We start from the raw sequence: 13,555 nt of genomic DNA, 5'->3' as shown, positions 1-13,555 counted from the left end.
CGATACGCAGTGGAGTGGTCAAAAAGCCACAACAGAGGCTGGTTTTCCTCCTGAGTGAATAACTTCAGCTTTTCCTTTTTTTTCTTCTGTACGTATGGATATCACAAGTTTGCTTTACTGTTATTTCACAGCATTTACTATAATCCATCTGAATAATTTAATAGCATCAGTGAAATGTTATCTGAAAGTGCTTTCAGAGAGCCGCCAGCAATTCGACGTCACGATGCAGGTGGGTGGATCTCCAAGTTGGGATTGGGCTTGGACCCGGAGCTCTGGGGCTGGGTCTCACCAAGAAGATCACAGCATGAAATGTCGGGGCCTCAGCATTTTAGGAAACCATCTATGGTAGTACATGGAAGGGGAAACCCTTCTCTGGTTAGGGTGATCTCTTTGCAGTTTCAGGCTCATGTGGGAGAGTGAAGAGTTTTAAGACCATGGGAGGCTTGTTTCCTCTCCAGCCTTGTGAACAAGAGGCCAGTGCATGGAGGCCCATGCAAACCAGAGTTTAAGTATTTTTGGTGTGTTTGGAATGGATGGTGTTGAAGAGGACAACAAAACAATCCTTATTTTTCTTCAGCATTCTGCAAAAAACAATTGGCACGGATCTTCAGCATTTTGTGATAGTCTCTTCTCTGCCAGCAATAGGGGATTGTTCTGTCAGAGTTGTAATAGCGAAATGCATCTTATGTATGGAGTATTTTACTCTGAAATACTACTTTTCAATGTTGGTTCCTACTGTTTTTAGGTTCTTTGTAGGCTATGTTTGGATGCATTGAACTTGGAAGGATGGCATGATTAATGTGCCACTGTTATGGTCAAGATGTCATGGAGCTCTGTTCTCAAAAGCTACATCCTTGCTGCTCTGAAAAATATTCAAAGATGTTGCAACAGTTCATAAATCCATAAAACAAATTGTTGAAGAATATTTATAACTAACACACAGAAAAATATCCAGTAACTTGTACTGTTTAAATAAATCATTAGAGGACAGAAAATGCAATACTGGAAACTTCTTTTCACTTTTTTTCAAGGGGAAGTATGGTCCTACAAAGCAGCTTGATTTGGAAACTAATTTACAGCTGTAACTGGCATACATGTCCATATAAATAGTAGTAAATACATTTAAATAGCTGTGTTCCAGCTTACATTTAGCAGTGGAGGAAATGCAGGATGTTTTTCCTCTATTCTCTATTTCCTTTGAAATCGTGCTTTACATGAAAAGTTCTTCTCTATAGATTGTGTTGCTAACTTCCTCCCATCTGTATCTCCCTTTAGCCCTAGGCTTTTGAAAATGAGACAGTTTTTGAATGAATAATGCTTATGTGATACTTTCTTTAATCATATAAAATAGTCATGGGATGATATTTTTGGTACCCGTTTTTTAATGATGATATATGGACTGTAAGGCTTTCTAGGGAAGAAGGAAGGAGTTATATAGTTTCTGTTTGACCCTGTTCACTGGTAAGAACCAATTCCTGTTTTGTATTTGTGCCCAACCTTTCTCTTTGTAAGGTAACTGATACCTGCCTTACTATTGATTTGATCCGAAGAAAATTATTACTTCTATTTCTGGTAAATTAAAAGGATCCTATAACTTGGGCATGTGGGAAGAAATGGAGCGAATGTGGTTAACTTAAAAATCTTAAATTTTTAAGAGCTTAATATCCCTTAATTTAGTATCAGATTATGATTAATAGCAGTGGTTTTTTGCTACTGAACTCAACTGTGACTATTAATACTGTATGCATGTTCTGCAGAAGCTGCCGTTCAGTAATGTTGGCTGTAAGGGTCTGTGTTGACAGGATTTGTGGGTGTCATTTAACAGAATGAAATGAACAGTTTCTTCGAAACTACATATAGCTAGCTCATATTGTGTTTGGCCTTTCAACTCTTGGAGCAACAAATGAGATAAAAGTTAGTTGTTTCATGGTAAAGGCATTCAAGGGCTTTAATTATTCAAAGGATAATAAAGGAACGCGTCAGAAAATGTAACGTTAAACAATGGATCAGCTTCGTACCACTGACACCCTATGGAGCTATTTTGAAGTTAATGAACTTACTCTGTTGTTTCACCCTTCTCTGCCTAAAAGAAAAGTAAATAAGAAAAAACATGAACTAGCTTGCAAACCTTTCCTGGGAGGGATGCTTCCATTGGCTCTAATGGGGTTACTGGCACGAGTAGAGCTAATTGGGTGAATTAAAGAATTAACAATTTGTCCTCTCAATTTGTGTGCTACCCAATTAGATGTTAAGAAAGAACAGGCGCCTAGGCAACTAAAGCCTTAGTCTAGTAAATTAAATATTTAAAGCAGTTGGAAGCATGAGTGGCTTTTTTATTTTGTTTTGATTTTGTTCAATTTACAAACAGACAAGAAGTCAGAGGTTTGCTGTCTGCAGGTTGTAGAGCATTTAGGATGTCCTGTAACTGGGAAATAACCCTACCTTTCTGCCTAATGCCAGCCCTTATTTGCACTTGGCAGATGCAGTGGAGTATAGAATGTAATTTAAGGTGTTGGTCAAGGCTTAAACTAAATCCTGAATGGGGGAAGCAAACAACTACTACAAAACCCTTTAGCTATTGCAGTGAAATCCTAGGATCCTGCACCCTAGTTTAGTCAATCTGCCCTGCAGAAACAAGCATGTCCTCCTGCCTGGTGACACTGTGCTTGTTGACGACGTAGTCAGGCAAGGCAGAATAGATGCAGTATGGCATCATCGTCCTGTTCCCTTCGGCAAACCAAGCAAACTAGGTAGTTTTACACTGCTGACCTGTCTCAGCGATTGGTCTGAAGATGGTTGTGATAAGAGCTGAAATGGGTGTACAAGTCTAGCTGCTCTTGAAAAAAGTTCCCAAGTACCCACAGGCAGCCTGCACAGCAATGGGATCTCTTCCCTAGCCCTGTGAAGCAGTGAGAAGTTTGTGACCTGAAGTAGAATTTTTCTATTGTGCAGAGAGACCTGAACTGTATTTAGGGACTAAGAAGCAGTGGTAGTCGTTAAATTTTTAATGAGCAGAAATGATTGCACATCGCTTTGGTTGTCAGATTTGCCTTTGTTTTTGTGGTGTTCTGCCCGCGTCCCCCCCTCCCCCCCATTACTATTTTTTTTTTTTTTTTTTTTTTTTTAGGTTTGTGGGCATACAAAGACTTTCAGAAATGCGGCTCTGCTGTCAACTAACTTTCTTACAGCTATGAAAAATACATCCTCATGTTGTAGACCAGAAAAGGAGGTATGTGACTTCAGCATTTAAAGGAAACTAATTACAGTTATCTATAAACAAACTAAATAAGCCTCACCAACTGTTTTGACTATGTGATATGAGCAGATATTGGTTCAGTTGCTGGTAAAGTTACCGTACCAATCAAATTAGTTGGGTTTCTTCCATATCAGCACAGAGATAGTGAACAAACTTGGGTATTTAACAGAACCATTCTGTGGGATTAGCTTTAGTTAGTCTCTAGAGACACTTAATTCACATTAGTTACAGGTATACTGACAGGGTATCACGAAAAAGCTTCAGCGATATGTCAAAGTTCAGATGTGATTTACCAAGTGTATTGGACATCTTATACTGAAAAAAATCTTGGAGCAAACTTGAGTGAGAGTAAGTGAAGTTTCTATCTGTTTCTCTAATCTTGTGAAATAATTCAGTGCAAATCCCAGGGTGGCAGAAATTCTTGCAAAGGAAAGTAACAAATGGTATTAGTTATAGAGGAACTGAAGAATAGAAATAACAGAAATTAACTTCAGTACCACAATAATAAAGTTCTTTGCTCTTGCTGAACTTACAAACTTAGAAGAAATGTTTGCTATGTTGCTTGTGATTAGATAGCCCAGCTTTTGTTTTTTTCACTGTGTTCAGTGATAGAATTCAGGGATAGGGTCCAGTGCACTCGTGTGTAAACTGTTTGTGTAGGAGTATCAAATGATGTGGTATTGCCCTTTATATCTGATAACTCTGATTTTAAAACCAACCAAGGAGTAAGTCTGTACTTCGTTATGTATATAGGTATGTATTTATCTCTTGTTACCTGACAATTATATAGTGGATGCAGTTGAAATGTATACTGTCCGACCTTTTTGCAGCATATCAAGGAAGCTATTAAAATGCACTTCCGTTTATAAATATTGTAACAATTGTTTCTGATTTCCTACTTTGAAATATGGTTGCTTAGGACAGTGCTTTAAGATAGTTTCCTTTTATAATTGTATAGTGTTGTTTAGGAATGAAAGTCACTGTTGAAACAGTATTCTAAAATTTTTTCTTAAATTTTTCAGGGTGTAGTGCATGGGGGTACTTTGTTTTGTTTTATAACTCTAGTTTTCATCTGGCACGTAAGTGCTGTGCCCATTTTGGGCTTCTTGCTGCATTTCCCACTGGTCCTCCACTGCACCTGCTGTGCTGCCACCAGCCATTAATGTTCAGATGAAGCCAAGAGCCTGTTCGGTTATGCCTGAGACATGCAGTAGTGCAGATGGCATGTTCTGTCTGCCTCTACCTGTAACATCTGGCAGCAGTCAGATGTGAGAAAGCCCAAATGAGAAGGAGAGAGAGGGTTTTTTTTTGTTTTTTTTTTTTAAGTTGAGCTGAATAATTTTCTCAGACAAATGATTGCAGATTGCTTGAGATCATAAAGGGAAAAATAAAAACATTTCGACTGGGGGGAAGAATTAGTTTGCTAGATTGAATGCATATATTGTGTGAACTTAAGGAATTTCCCCCAAATTGAGTTGGAAGCTGGTTTAGAGCTTAATGGATATGCTGTATAATGGATATGCGCTGTAGTATCTAGGGAGATTTCTCCTTAACAGTCCCCAAGAATCTATCAAACCACGTATCAGCAGATGGTTGTGAACTTTCTTTTCTGTACTCTGTTAGGAGTTTTGCCATTGATCTTGATACAGTTTAAAATATAGTTTCTGATTGTGTATGTGATTGTGCAGATAACATTAGAATGGCATTTTTCCTTCAAAATGACCTTGTTTTTGTTATGAAGAGCCTGACAAGGATGACTTACTCTGCCATCTGATGATCACATAGCCAAGAATTGTCAAACTACTTTTCAGAATCAAGTGCTTTTTTCATACCTTATCTTCTAAAAATCCTTTTACTGTAGTAAAATGCATCTCCATAAAGCTTGCCTTGTGTAATAATCACAGCAGGGTAAATACTAGGCAATCAAATGTGGAGGTAGAAGCCATGCCTCAGAACCAAAAACCTGTGTCATTCTCAATAATCTTCAGTGTTTTTCTCACTAGAAGCAATTCTGTGCTCTTGGTGGACTTTGTCAGTTTTTACTACTGCTAATGCAAATGGCTGAACCCTGCAAAAGGTATGGTATCTTCAGGTACTGAGTTATAGCTTTATAATCCAAAGTAATTCTTATTCTTTAGTCTCCTTTTTTTTTTTTTTCTTTCCTTTTAAAAATTCCTCATCTGCTGCTTTGGTGCCTGTGGGTCTGAAGCAAGTTTTCCCAGGCAGCAGCACACTGAAGGACAGAGGTACAAGAGGAACACACAGAAAAACTTCAAGTTATTAATTCTGGTGATGGTGATTAAGAATCAATTTGGGTTATGATAAAAAGCAGACAAAAACAAAACAAAACAAAGCACGTTTCTACACATTCTGCTGTGCCAGCCTTGAACTCATTGTGTTGCAGGTCTCTGTTATGAGCACCACTGCTGTCACCAAAGGTGAGGAGAGATGGGTCATATGGTAGGCTGGATGCTTCTATGGATAATTCCTGATGTGGAACGGGGGAGGAACCATTAACTTTTGTCTTCTTGTCATGAAGTGACCAATAATCCCTTCTGCCTACCAGAGGAAAATTATTACCTTAACTTCTGTGGATATCATGCCTAAAAATGTCGTGGCTCTAGACTGAAAATATAACAATGAGTGGAATCTCTGCCTCCTTCATCCAGATTATGTGAATTAATGATGTTCTGCCTCACCTTCTCTAGTGTCATACACTGGTATTTCTTAGATTTGGGTTTATGAATGGAGCAATATATATTTAATGAACAGATGCATGGTGCCGGTGGTTAGAGAACCCCAATTCCTCAGTTTCGTGTTGTATATAGGATAGGAACAATTTTCGAGCAGAAATTTAGGATGAAAGGATGGCCTTGTGGGTTGACCTCATCAGCAGCTGAGCACCCAAGCAGCTGCCTGCTCACTGCCTCCTTCCCTTACCCCTGGAGGAGCACCCCGCTGTCTTCTGTCCTAGTTTGTATTTCAGTGTGACATTAAGTGGTTTGGGATGTGCCTTTGGCCAGTTCAGGTCACCTTCCCCACCTGTGTTCTCTCCCAGCTTTTCTAACCCCCAGCTGACTCGGTGTGAGAGGGGGTGGAGTGGGAAAAAGAGGAAGCCTTGGTGCTGTGTGAACACTGTTCAGTAACAGCCACAATAATGCAATGGTACCAATACTTGTAGCCACAAACCCAAAATACGGCACCATGGGGCTTGCTATGAAGGAAGTCAGCTCCATCCTGGCCAGATGCAGTACATGTAGGAATGCATATCCAAGTTAATTATAAATAAACAAATCTTCTGTGGATTAATAAGGATTTTTTTTCCTCTCATATAGATGAAATAAACAAGAAAGGACTGAGTTCTGGAAGAGAGATGAATAACATTACAGTGCAGTGGAGATGATAAAACATTAAAAAAAATGCTTTTTATAAAGCAAGAGGAAATTTAATAGATCTGGAAAATGGATCATGTCAGTCAATCATAAGAATCACTGTCCTCCCAAGGGAGGAGGGGGAGAATAATATGGCTTCTCACCTACCGCTATTTCTGACAGTGCTAATGAGTGTGGAACAAAAAGTGAGAAGGACTCTGATTTCTGCTATCAAAACCAGCTCCTAGGCAAAGACCTGATCTTGTCATGTGCAAAGGCCCTTTGCTTTCAGAATAAATAATACATACTTTTAAAATCTCATCTTTGCCAGAATATGTGCAGAAGGATCTTGACAACACCAACGTGAAATGTAGCTGCATTAATCACCTTTGAGCTTTGAAGAGTCGTTGGTAGAGAGGCATATTTTGTGTTAGCATTTATATTATCTCGTTTGGACAAAATGGCTTGAAACTCTAATGTCCATTTTTTTCATGTTAGCAATTAAGCTGCTAAGACTGTTTCTGAGGATGAAAAGTCAATAGGTAATTCTTACACCCTATGGTGTGAGAGGTATGGCTTTAATTAAAGCTTCAGTAATAGAAATGCATCAGTATTCTGTGCCTTTTGCATCTTCAAAATAGTTGTCTTTATGTTATGTCTTTTTCAGTTGTGCATGTTCTGTCTCTTACATGTCCTATCAAAATAGTTGTCTTTATGTTATGCCTTTTTCAGTTGTGCATGTTCTGTCTCTTACATGTCCTATCTCCTCTGGAGTAGGAACCAGTCTACATGGGCAGTGGCAGCAGCCCACCAGTTACCTGTGTGGTGTGCTCTAGGTGAGTTTTGAACTGCTGACCTCCTTAGAGGTCCCATTCTCCCGCAGTTCTTCTCTCAATGACAAGCTCTACAAGTGTTCACTGTAACCTTATTGTTATTAAAAAAAAGAAAATAATAGTATATAAAATGGGATACCAGACCTCTTTCTGTCGGGATAGTGGATATGAAGCTGCTGCCGGTTAAGTAGATGCTAGTGCTATTTAGTTTACAAACTTTACGAACATCAGGTTTGACTTTAATGACTTCTTCATTAAAGTCAAGTGTTTGCCACTCCTGTGAGTGGAGAAGTTTAACAGATAACAATTAAAAGTGACATGAAGAGTAAGACAACTAGCAGGTCCTTCTGTGGGAGGAACTAAGAAAAAACAATGAAATGCTCATGATGGCAATTTTAGTAACTCACATTTTGCTTGTTTCATAACTTCCATAAGTTCATGAAGGCTCGAGCAGTGTACACACCGAGGAGTGATTCCCTCTGTGTAACAAATCCTCCCCTCCCTCTTCGCAGGGGGAGGGAAGGGCGCTCACCCTAATGTCATGCTTGTGCACCAGCACCTGACTGTGCAACTTATTATTTACCAAGGCAGCTTGAAGCAGGAGGAATAAAGTCTTGTCATATATGCTTAGCAGAGGACAAGCTGAATGGCTTGTAACAGTGTGGGCAAAGGAGATGGGAGGCCGCTCCACTGGTGTGCCAGAGCAGCTTGGTTGACCTTGGGACTTTTGCCCTCAGTGGAGGTGCTTCAGGATGGGTTTCTCACAGCCAGCTCCATGTCTCTGTTGGATTACAGTGTGATCATGGTTTACCGCTTTGCAAGGCTGAGAGGCATTGCTTCAGAATGAAAGCAATAGCCCCTCCAAAGACGAGTCTTCTTATAAACAGGTATCAAGAAAATGTGCATGCCTACCACATGCAGACAAAACTATTAAAAGTCTGCAGACTGGTTACAGTTCACTTCTGTCAGATTTAGAAACAAAGATTTCCTTATTCAGTTCATCATTTTTCTCCACATGAACTATGATTTCTTTTTTAAATGGGAAACAGCAATGTAAATTGCTGACTGCAGAAAAATACAGTATCTGCCAAATGATTGATTACTTCTGGCCTCTAAATCCTATGATGAGTATTTTGCACTTTTTCAGAATATTTCTGAAGATATAAATAGATCATCTCAGTCTGTGGCAATTAGCAGATTAGAAGAAATAACAGCCAGCTCTATATATTGGATATGTAGTAAAGCTGGATTTGAAGAAGAGAGGGAGCACAGGATTTCCCTTTCCTGCACAGGCTCAAGTCCAGCTGTGATGGCACACAGGCAGCACTGGAGCTGGTGTTGGGCCTTCATTTAATGATGCAGCATTAAAATGTTGTTTTCTCCGTGGTTATTTGTTAGGAGAAGTAATGGCTTGCATCTGAAGGGGAGCGATGTTAGTAGGAGACTTATTAGCGATGTTAGTAGGAGACTGATATCAAAACGCTGCTTCAAAAAAGCACCCAGTTTCAAATAGAGGACTGAGTCTTGTTTTATGTTTGGTTGTGTTTGCTTTACCACCTGCCTAAGTGAGGGGTAGGGGCACTCATGTGCATGCTTTCATTTAATGACTGTTCTCAGTGAGCAAAGCCGAGCAGTTGTACCTTCCCAGACTCATGCAGGCCTTTTCAGGTCTGAAGCAGAATCAGTAACTTCAACTTGCCATTCCTGGAGGTGACCAAAAGGGAATTTCAGAGGGCTTTTCTAGCTTCAGGCCCTAGGAAGGGCCAATCTGCTTGGAAGGCTGCTTCTTGAGCTACATCAGTTCCTTCAGTTCGTGCCCTCTGGACCTTGCCTCGCTGGAGCAGTGGTGACCCCATGGTAACAGCATAGTTCTGTGCATGTCCGTCTCTTGGTTTAAAAAGCTGCATCATGCTATAGCTTTTTCTGTAGTGTTTTAATCTAAGGAAGATATTTTTATGTATACTGAATGTATGGCAGAAAGAAGTCAGCTTTCCATATATATATACATATAAAATATATATACACGCACCCCTCCACATATATATGGTCACATGCGTACGTAGGAAGAAGTACTCTTGGTAAGGAAGCTTTCATATAAATAGCTGTCCTACTGAGGGAAATTTTTGTAGCATGTGGTAAGGTTACCGTTTTCATCTGTTTTAGGGTGGTCTTCTGCATGTTCAAAGAAAGCACCACCTATGAGCGTTGTTAAGAACTGATGACTTAATGACATGGTGTTCCGTTACAGCCTCTTTTGAGCAAGTGCACAGAGGAAGAATATGCCTTGTTTAGGGAGTTCCTGGCAGAATATGGGGAAGTGCAAGACTTTTTCTGGCAGAGGCTTTATCTGCAGTAGTGGTGCAGCACTCTGGGAGTTCAGGAGTTGGATCTGTGCTTCTGCCCAGGGCTTTGTGCATAGAGGCTGGGGTGTGCATGTGTCCAGTACCAGGTCTTACCACTCGGGTTTCACTGAGACATCACCGCTTTGTGTGTAGCTGATGAAAGGTGCTCATTACCTCTGGCTCTGAGAACCATCATGCCATTTGCTACCTGAATGTCAGTGACTTTGTTCTTCTACTAAAAGTAGTTTTGTGTAATTTTTAGCAAGCCTGTTATTTCCTAAATGTAGTAGTGCTCTCAAGTGCCATAAGCCAGTACCTTACTTTATCCAAAATTTATCATTCTAATGCAGTGAGAAGAAAATGCAACGGGATTCAAGCTTTGAGCTTACTGCTTTTTTCCCCCTGTAATGAAATTTGTAATTAGCATGTTCAAGATGCTAAAGAGAATGTGAGCATGTTAACAACTCTCCAAATGTCAAAATGATTTTGTGGTTGTCACTGGTTGTTCACATTAAGGAAGTAAATATGCTTTTTACTACTCAGTAAGTTTCTTACTGTCACAAAGTAGAGCAGAGAAATATTGATGAAGGACATCATTCAAATCTGCAAACCAGCAGGGGTTTATGCAAAAGGCCATGGCTGTCTACAGCTGTTTAAAGCATCAACTCATGACAATCAGTGCAAATGCTGCTTGCTCCTAACAAAGTTATCTACAAAAAAGTCTCTTAAGTTATGTATTGGAGGATAATAAAATAAGCTTTAAAAGAAACCTCGAAATAGTGTTACTAATCTACTGAAAAAAGTAGTAAATACCATTAATTTTAAACTGGGAATATAAATCTTGACTATATTACTAGACTTTCCTTTAAGCAAGTAAATAATGTATTCAGGATGAGCTTAAGATAGTTTACATGCTTGACCGAAAGTCTTATCAGCCCCTAAAAGGTGTCTTGACTCAGGGAAATGTAATTAGGAAAAGGTGAAGTCTGAGAAGTTGGCTTCATAGAAGTGAACTGCATAATAAATGTCACACAATAGCTGAATTATCTGAAACGTTGTAGAGATCTACCTGTTAGAAAGGAAATTTATTTATTTATTTATTTTGGGGGGGGGGGGTAGGAGGATACAACTTGGTTAGGTTATTTAGGTTATTTTTAGGCTGTAGTCTGGAGCAAATTCATGTTTTTACTATCATTGCAATGCCACAAATGCTGATAAAAGATGCATGTAATTGGTGTAGCCAAGAGTTACACATTCATGCATTAACAATCGTGATTTCCTTGGAAGTCTGGGAAATGATTATATACAATAGATAAAAAGTAGATCAAAACAAAAGTTACTTTTATTTGCATACTGGGAATCGAGATTGCATTAGCAATCATTAACTTTTTCTTGAGTTCTACTGAGGTAACTCTATCCTATTGTATCTTTTAGCATGTTATATGAATTTTTAATCCTATGAGCCTATTATATTAGTGTTAACCAAGCCTGTTTAATCTCTCTGCAAAAAAGAATTAACAGGTAACTTACCTTTTAAAACCATTTAACTAAGGAGTTACTGCTGATGAAATGGTAACAAAATTCTTATTAGTGCAGAAGAGGAGGAAGATGGTCTAGTCAACAGCCTTCTCATCAGCTGGTATATAATTTAGTCCCATTAAAGTTGGTGCATGCTGATTTGGGGGAGGGGAGTGGAGGAAGGGAAGGACAAAAATATAAATATACATGTAGATAGAAAAAAATTGAATAGAATTGAAAATATCTGCTATTCTTTTTCTGGTTGTCTGATGTTGACATATATGGTTAGTTTGCAACAGTGGTTGGACCTTGGAAGAACATCATTGAAATGAAAGAGCTAAAACTTTCTGCAGTCCTAGGACAGAACTTATTTTACCTTTCCTTTTAGTTAAAGTACTTTCTGTTAGAATACAAGGGTACGCTTCTAGTAAGGTAAGCTGCATAATTATGAAGCCTGCTATGCCAGGCTGTAAAAGCACTGGACAGCGGTGACAGTCTGTGAGCTGACCGCTGGGCAGGTGGATGTGTTCCTGCTGTTCTGTCCCCACCTGTGAAGCAGGTATTGTCCCTCAGCTGGCAGGCTGGTGACCTGTTCTGCTGGGGCAACCAACCAAGCATATTTGTTTTCAGCATATGCAGGGAGCCACTTAAATAATAGCTGGTAAGATATTTCCTTAAACCCTTAATATATAAATGTAGTGATTAAGTCTGTAGTGAATCATCTGTACTATTTTGAATTTCTCTACAGTTGTTGAATGCGTAGGTTGATCTGAGTAACGTTTGACTAAATTGTAGTATACGCCTTGGCAACGGGATCTGAAGATAGATAACTCTTTAGTAGATTTCAGTCTGTTCTATTAATTAATCATCTTGCTACTTGAAAATTGGTGCCTTTTTAAATGGTACCAAAGGCTTTCATTTCTTCAAATTCCAGCTTGTTTACTAAAATGTTGTCATGACAAAATGCAGGTATTAAACTTCCAAATTTCCCTACTATTTTTAAGTGGTCCTTGTTCCTAAGGACAAGATTGACTTTCTATTATTGAACTCCTAATCAATTCCATACAGTGTTCTTAAACATAAATAATTATGGCAGTGCTTATGGGCAGATCAAGGAATGCTTTTGTGTAAGAGATTTTATCCATTTCAGTGGAGGCTAGAAATAACCCTCAATTTTTTCTACATTGATTTTTTTTAAGTGGTTTCTTGAGCCTTATTTGGGGAAGGATTCAATGGGATGGCAGTGGCCTGATTGCAGTGGGTGATGTTTGAAGTTCATAGCTGCCTTTTGATACATCCTGATACTTGGGCAGCATCAGATTGATCCGAGGACTAGCTCTACATTAGCTATTTTACTTTAAGCCAATTTTCATTTGCTTGTCGAAAGTTTGACTGGGTGTGTTGCAGCTAGCGATATGAAGGTAGAAACCACTCTAAGGAGAGCTAGGTGAGCACAATATTCTTTTCCTTAAAGGAAGTTGATATAAACTCCTGTGGAAATAAGCAAAAACAAAGCTAAATGCCCAATACTGCAAGGTTTGCTACCCTGTAAATCCAAAGAGCTCTGTGACATTGTCTGTTTTTTTTTTTTTTTTTTTTTTTTTGAAAGATGTTTCCTTTGTAGTAATAATGTATTAAAATAATGAAGTTTTGTTTTACTAATTCTCATTGTTATACACTGCCTTTGAGGAAGCACACCTTATTACCCATTTATCTCCTGCACGCGGGATGTACATGCTTGTTGTTTAATCCCTGACTTCTCCTGACAGCCTGGAGCTTTAGGGTGTGTTTCCTAGCAAGAGCTCCTGCCCGTAGAACCTCACTGGCATCTTCAGGAACTTGCTTGAAGTTATCCTTGGGTTGAACTTAAACTCCTTCCTCTGAGGTTTCCTCATCTTATGAGAGTGAGAGTTCCTTGAAACTTCTGATAAACAAAGGACTAACACACTCTTTTGGAGATACAAATACTGCTTCACCAGAGCAGAGGCAACTTCCAGTAATGAAGAATAATTCTGGGGGGAGGGCTTTCCACCCAACACTGCCCAGAACAAGCCTGTTGGATGCTCAAGTGGGAAGTGCTTGAATCTTGGGGTCCACCTGTGAATGTCTGTATGCATGTTCACGTTAAGATACACAAACGACACAAATATTTAGACAAAACAAAAAAGCGTTGATAACTAGCTCTTGGCTGATCACCGCTACCCAGATGTAGTTTTGATCAGTAATCTGAGGGTG

At 39.2% G+C, this 13,555-nt stretch overlaps 1 long non-coding RNA gene across 2 annotated transcripts in view; it reads left to right on the top strand.

Annotated features, from left to right (window-relative positions):
- The window catches only part of LOC119716786 (uncharacterized), a 163,359-nt gene that overhangs the window by 30,457 nt on the left and 119,347 nt on the right, over positions 1-13,555 (top strand). Inside the window, exon 2 of one of the 2 annotated variants that reach the window (XR_005265425.2) lies at positions 3,128-3,229. The exons of the other annotated variant lie outside the window; for it this stretch is intronic. This is a non-coding gene — a long non-coding RNA (uncharacterized lncRNA). The remainder of the gene's footprint in view (positions 1-3,127; positions 3,230-13,555) is intronic. 2 annotated transcript variants of the gene reach the window in all.

The sequence above is a fragment of the Anas platyrhynchos genome, chromosome 4 (assembly GCF_047663525.1).
Source record: "Anas platyrhynchos isolate ZD024472 breed Pekin duck chromosome 4, IASCAAS_PekinDuck_T2T, whole genome shotgun sequence".
NCBI lineage: Eukaryota > Metazoa > Chordata > Aves > Anseriformes > Anatidae > Anas > Anas platyrhynchos.
This window is presented reverse-complemented; position numbering and strand designations above follow the sequence as displayed.